The sequence below is a fragment of the Limulus polyphemus genome, unplaced genomic scaffold (genome assembly GCF_000517525.1).
Source record: "Limulus polyphemus unplaced genomic scaffold, Limulus_polyphemus-2.1.2 Scaffold1578, whole genome shotgun sequence".
In the NCBI taxonomy this organism is placed as follows: domain Eukaryota; kingdom Metazoa; phylum Arthropoda; class Merostomata; order Xiphosura; family Limulidae; genus Limulus; species Limulus polyphemus.
Window position 1 is genome coordinate 262,815 of NW_013667188.1, and position 5,618 is coordinate 268,432.

The 5,618-nt window shown below is 35.4% G+C and overlaps 1 protein-coding gene across 1 annotated transcript in view; it reads left to right on the forward strand.

Annotated features, from left to right (window-relative positions):
• LOC106464173 (protein Wnt-2b-like) overlaps positions 1-5,618 on the forward strand; it is a 47,549-nt gene that overhangs the window by 39,843 nt on the left and 2,088 nt on the right. The window lies entirely within an intron of this gene.

The following is a 5,618-nucleotide window of genomic DNA, read 5'->3' on the forward strand; positions in this document are numbered from 1 at the left end:
AGTATCCCAAGAGTTGGCGGTGATGACTAGCTGCTTTCTTTCTAGTCTTACACTGCTAACTTAGGGACGGATAGCGCAGATAGCCCTCGTGTGGCTTTGCGCGAAATTCAAAACAAACAAACAAACCAGTTCGGTAAAATAAACGAGTGGTGTTACGAACAAATTTGTTTGCAGATCATTAGATGTTTGGAGGTTGTCCACAGACTGCTCTTGAGAGGACAAAAAACAAAATGTAAGTCATATGATTATTGGAAAGACTATGTGCAGGATGGGTAAGGATTGTCCATCCAAATTTCTCATTTGCAACTGTTTCACAAAGAGTAAAGTAAAATGGTAATACTGCTATGCTAATATCACACTTTTAATTATTGTTTCTTAACCTTTAATAGGGCCTATATAGTAATTATAGTTTGGAATTTTCTGTTAGACTTCTATATAACATACAACAGCACAAACTTTTAATGAATAGACAATGTCACCAGTCAGCAATCAGTTTATTGAACATTCACTTGTCACTTCAACAAACATTTTTTATATATGTAATGCTACTATCTAGTCAGGGTAACTTGAACTAGATTTGTAAATAATTTCCTCTGTATTCACAAGAAGTGATCATTAAGTAGTCAGTGGCGAATAGTATATTGTTAAGCGCAAAACTACACTCCGAGTTTTAACCCTTAAGTTACCACTGAACCACCGAGAGGGAGGAGGGATGCAGTAAACAGAGGAGAACAGTTTTTATTATACATTTACAACCAGATATGGGCCTATAGGTGAAGTTCGATAACTTACTGTGAAGCAAAGTAGAAACGATTGGATAAGAATAAAAAATAGCGTTGTTAAGTATTTTCAACCAACTAAGAAACAAAGACAAAAACTGGAGTCTCTTAGTTCTATGTACTGCAAGAAAACATGTGTCCTTAATGGTACTAGAATTAGTGACTTTTGAAGCAAAGACATTATTAGTGACTTAAGTAATAAATTACATGTTAGGCTCTCTTGAGCTATAACCTGAGCCTACATTCCTTAGTGACCTTAATTAGCATTTGAAAATAATTTGAATGGTCAACTATAGTCACATGCCCAAGTACACTCAATCTGATAGGCGCTTTGATTGATCGATTGTTTAGGAAATTCGTGAAAACCTCCACAATTGTTATCAGCGTTAACAGTCCCTAATTTGGAGTGATAGGCTAGAGGAAAGGCAGCTAACGAACAGCACCCATCGCCAACCTTGACCTTCTCTAATCGAGAAATGGAATTTTACCGTCGCTCGTGTAATACCCCCACGATCACAAAGTGTATAATGAGATTTTACAACAACGGAACGCGAATACTGGGCCTCAGATTCACAATCCGGCATCATACCTAGTAGGCCACGCCCAGCTATTTTATAAAGGGTTAACATACAAACAGTACATCGAAATTAGCCTAAGAAACTTTACTGTGAATCTTTAGTTCAATATTTCGCTTAAGACTTTAAAACTCACTCTCAAAACAAATTCATTGTTAGTACTTTGTGTATGTGTGTGTGTGTGTTTTTGCACAAACAGAACTAACAATCGTTCTAACGCATAATTATAAGCACGATATTTAAAGCGATGGTTCTTAATGGCAGTTTTCGTTTATGTACCTGAGGAAATCCATAAACAATCCTGAATGATTCTCCGGTAGTTTAACATGTAAATCTTCTGTTTGGGCTGATAGTTCTTTTTAAATGTTCACGGATATATCTGCAATTTATAAATGCACTGTTGCTTATGCAATCATAAGCGTCAAAAGTCTAAACATTTTCACACATTTTTTTTATAACATCAAAAATGTTTTGAACACGAATGGTTTGGTTTGTTCTAAATTTCGCGCAAAGCTATTCGAGGGCTATCTCTGTTAGCCGTCCCTAATTTAGTAGTGATAGACTAGAGAGAAGGCAGATAGTCAACATCACCCACCGCCAACTTTCGGGTGGGCTACTCATTTGCCAATGAACAATTGGATTGATTGTAACATTACAACCCCCCCCCCACACGGATAAAAGGGTGAGCATGTTTCAAAACCTTCAGTATATATTATTTAGTACATAGATAAACATAAACAGGTGTATAATCTTGTTCATAGAGTTTACAACTACAACCAGTTGTGATACATTTTTCAGCTACGATGTCACTTACAGCAGTATAATTTGTTTTTTGTTGGTGTTTTTCAAATCTAGAACCAGATATATCCGTCGAAGACAACTGATGTTGTTTATGAATAAATTTGTCTTTGTTGTAAACAAGACTACATCGATCCCATACGAAATGGTTACTGACTCGCGCAAGCGATTATTTAAATATGAAAGGCCCATTAGATTGTGCGTACTTGGAGATGAATATGACGTAGTATCCATTCTAAGTTTTAAGATCCCAACTGAAACTAATGACGAAAGAGAGAAGATGCTTATCCACAGGATCATCTCACAACTCAACTGGGCTCAAATGTAACTTATCAAGTTATCTAATGTCCTCTGACTTTAGTAATTATGTTTTTAGCATGAACATTAGTAAATGCTTAAGTGTTTATGGTACCAAAAGTAACATTAAGCGTAATTATGTACCACAGCCAGAGATGGTTAGTTAGAATAAGACGAAACAGCTCATTTCCATGTCCTGTGTGCTTGATAAAGAATATTTTGAAGATATTAAAATGTCAGAATCGCACATTGCTTCATCATTGCTAAGTAATCCTGCTTTGTTCAATTTTGGTCATTTATTCTCCCACATGTGAACGTTTGTTGACTTTATGACTACGTTCATGTCTGGAAAGACAATTATATGCCACAGGCATACCAATAACTATACCAGTATGCTGTCCTCGGGTACCCATGTCCAGCTCTACAGCTTATAACCCAATATCAACTGTGAAATCCTCTAATGAATAGACAACTTGAAAGAGTTGATAGTGATGTAAAGATGATTGTGGCTGGTTGGTTATTTGAAGTTCAGCGCAAAGCTACACAATGGGCTATCTGTGCTCTGCCCACCACGAGTATCGAAACCCGGTTTCTAGCAGTGTGAGTCCGCAGACATGCCGCTGTGCCACTGGGGGGGGGGGACATGATTGTGGAAGAAACACGCACACTGGGCCTTTAGTATGATGATTAAACACAATACACTGGTGTAGAACTTCTTAATTATTACATAAACGCCAGGTATCTGCAAGAACACCAGCACAAACACAGACAGACATACAAGAAAATACATGCTTGACAACATATTGAAGGTTTTTGGCGTTGTAGCAGGCAATGAAGTTGAACTTTGTATAATATATTTTTAAGGGAAATTCCACTTGGGCGGATCAGGTTGACTAGTAACACAAATTATGAATCCTCATTATTGTGAAACAAACACGACGAAAATATCAAAATTCACAAAAAGGACAGTTTTTAACGTTCAAACAGATATACAAGGTACATAACGTAAAATATTACCAACTAAGTAAAATTCAGTATGTTTTACTTCCCTTAGTCATAGGATTTGGCAAGTATTTCAAAATCTTGGTGAGGTTGAATTCAATAAAGTTCCCAAAGTCCCACCATTACTCTCCATTGTAATTTTCAAATGTTACCTGTGAATCTATAAAAAAAAGCTATCATTGTTAGTTATTAACAATTCAGCGACATTTTCCCAGGTCGAAGATCGTTGGAGACTTTTCTTTATAAACACAAACAAGGGCGTCATAGTTAAACCTACTTACCACCTACACTCTCGTACCCAGAAAGTTTTTAGAACTTTGCAACCTATCCATCATTCGACAGTAAATGTGTGTAAAAGTGAGAGCCACTTACAGAGGTCAAAGAATTCTTCTTTCCTGATTCCTGTGGAGCTAGTGAGAACATTCCAAACACCCATGTGCCTTCTTAACAGTAAATCCACTCCGTCTTTTCTGTAAAGAATGCTACTTCTTAGCGTAGTGAATGACGTCGTTTAGGTACTGTTATTGAGTGACGTCTTTTAGGTACTGTTATTTTTCACGTTCTTCTTCTTTTTTTAACTTATTTTTCTCAATGTCTTCTGCTAATAAACAATCAAGTAATACAGAATACTACTACATTATAAACATAGTATGCATTAATTTTTCTTAAGCTGATATTTGAAATAAGAAAAGGAAAAAAAATCTAATCATTTCCCTTGGGTAATGCCAATATTTTAACAAATGCCCAAACCACTACTCGCAAGTTATCTTGGGAAGGATAAAATATAGACTTTCAATCATAGTAACCCAGCATGTTAGTTTCTAAACAATACATTAAAAAAACCACATTACGATCCATATATTACATGTTCAAATAATGGTAATGACTCTGGCTTTACACACATCCAATTGATATTCCCCTCACATCCAAGTATACATTTCACTTTTGAAATAACCTTTTATCATATTGCATTTAGCGCTTTGTTAAATATTTGAATTCAATATTTTGTTGTACTAAACCTTTTAAACAATGATTTTTATGTATATAGTTACCTGAAGTACTATACATGTTTCCTTACATCAGTATTAGTTAGCCCTACCTTATGAAACTCTGGAACATTTTATTAGAATGTATATTTTACGTTTCGCGTAACGTCAGAAATATTTGTTTGATGTATCTGAGTATGCAGCTGTTGATGTATCACCATATATTATGGAGTTGATATTGATAAACATTATATCCAGTTGTACATTAACTTTCTCTCAGGATACATCCTGTTAAACAGCTGATGAAGTATTACAGTATATCGGATTGTACAGTTAAGGTTGTATCATTAAACATCTGACTAAGCAACTGATGAGGTAATATGTTTGTTTTTGTAGCAAAACTACATTGGGCTATCTATTGTGTCCATCGCAGGTAATCAAACCCCGGATTTTAGTATTGTAAATCCGTAGATGTAGCGTTGTCCCATCAGGGGACCTGATGAGGAATCACAGAATATCAGATTGTACAGTTAATGTTGTATTACAAAACATCTGTATCACAATATGTCCAGTTGAATAGTTCGTAATGTGTCACAAGATATTCGTTTATATATATATTTAGAAATGTATATAGCAAAATACGTAATGCGCGATATCCAGATTCGAAATGTGCGGTTTAAGAGTTAAAATACCTTTGTACAGTTGGAGAGCGTTACAGTATCCTAACGATGCACGTGAATATTCCTAATTTGGGTCAACTCAGAACAAGAGTTGAAATATTATCTTATTACTCCCAGTTGGAGTCCTCTAAGCACACCAATAAAAGCACAGTTGAAATATTCTCACAATACTTCTACCGGGAAACACCTTAGAACATTCCTAGAAACAGAGTTGAAGTCTTTTTACAATACTATTAGTTGAGAGCCAGCTCAGAACACTCCTAAAAGTACAGTTGATGTATATTCACAATACTTCTACTGGGAAACACCTTAGAACATTCCTAGAAACAGAGTTGAAGTCTTCTTACAATACTATTAGTTGAGAGCCAGCTCAGAACACTCCTAAAAGTACAGTTGATGTATATTCACAATACTTACAATGACAAAATAGGAAATGTATTACAATATTTGATATTGTACATTTTGAAATCATCTTAACGTGTTCAGTACTATTGTTGCAAT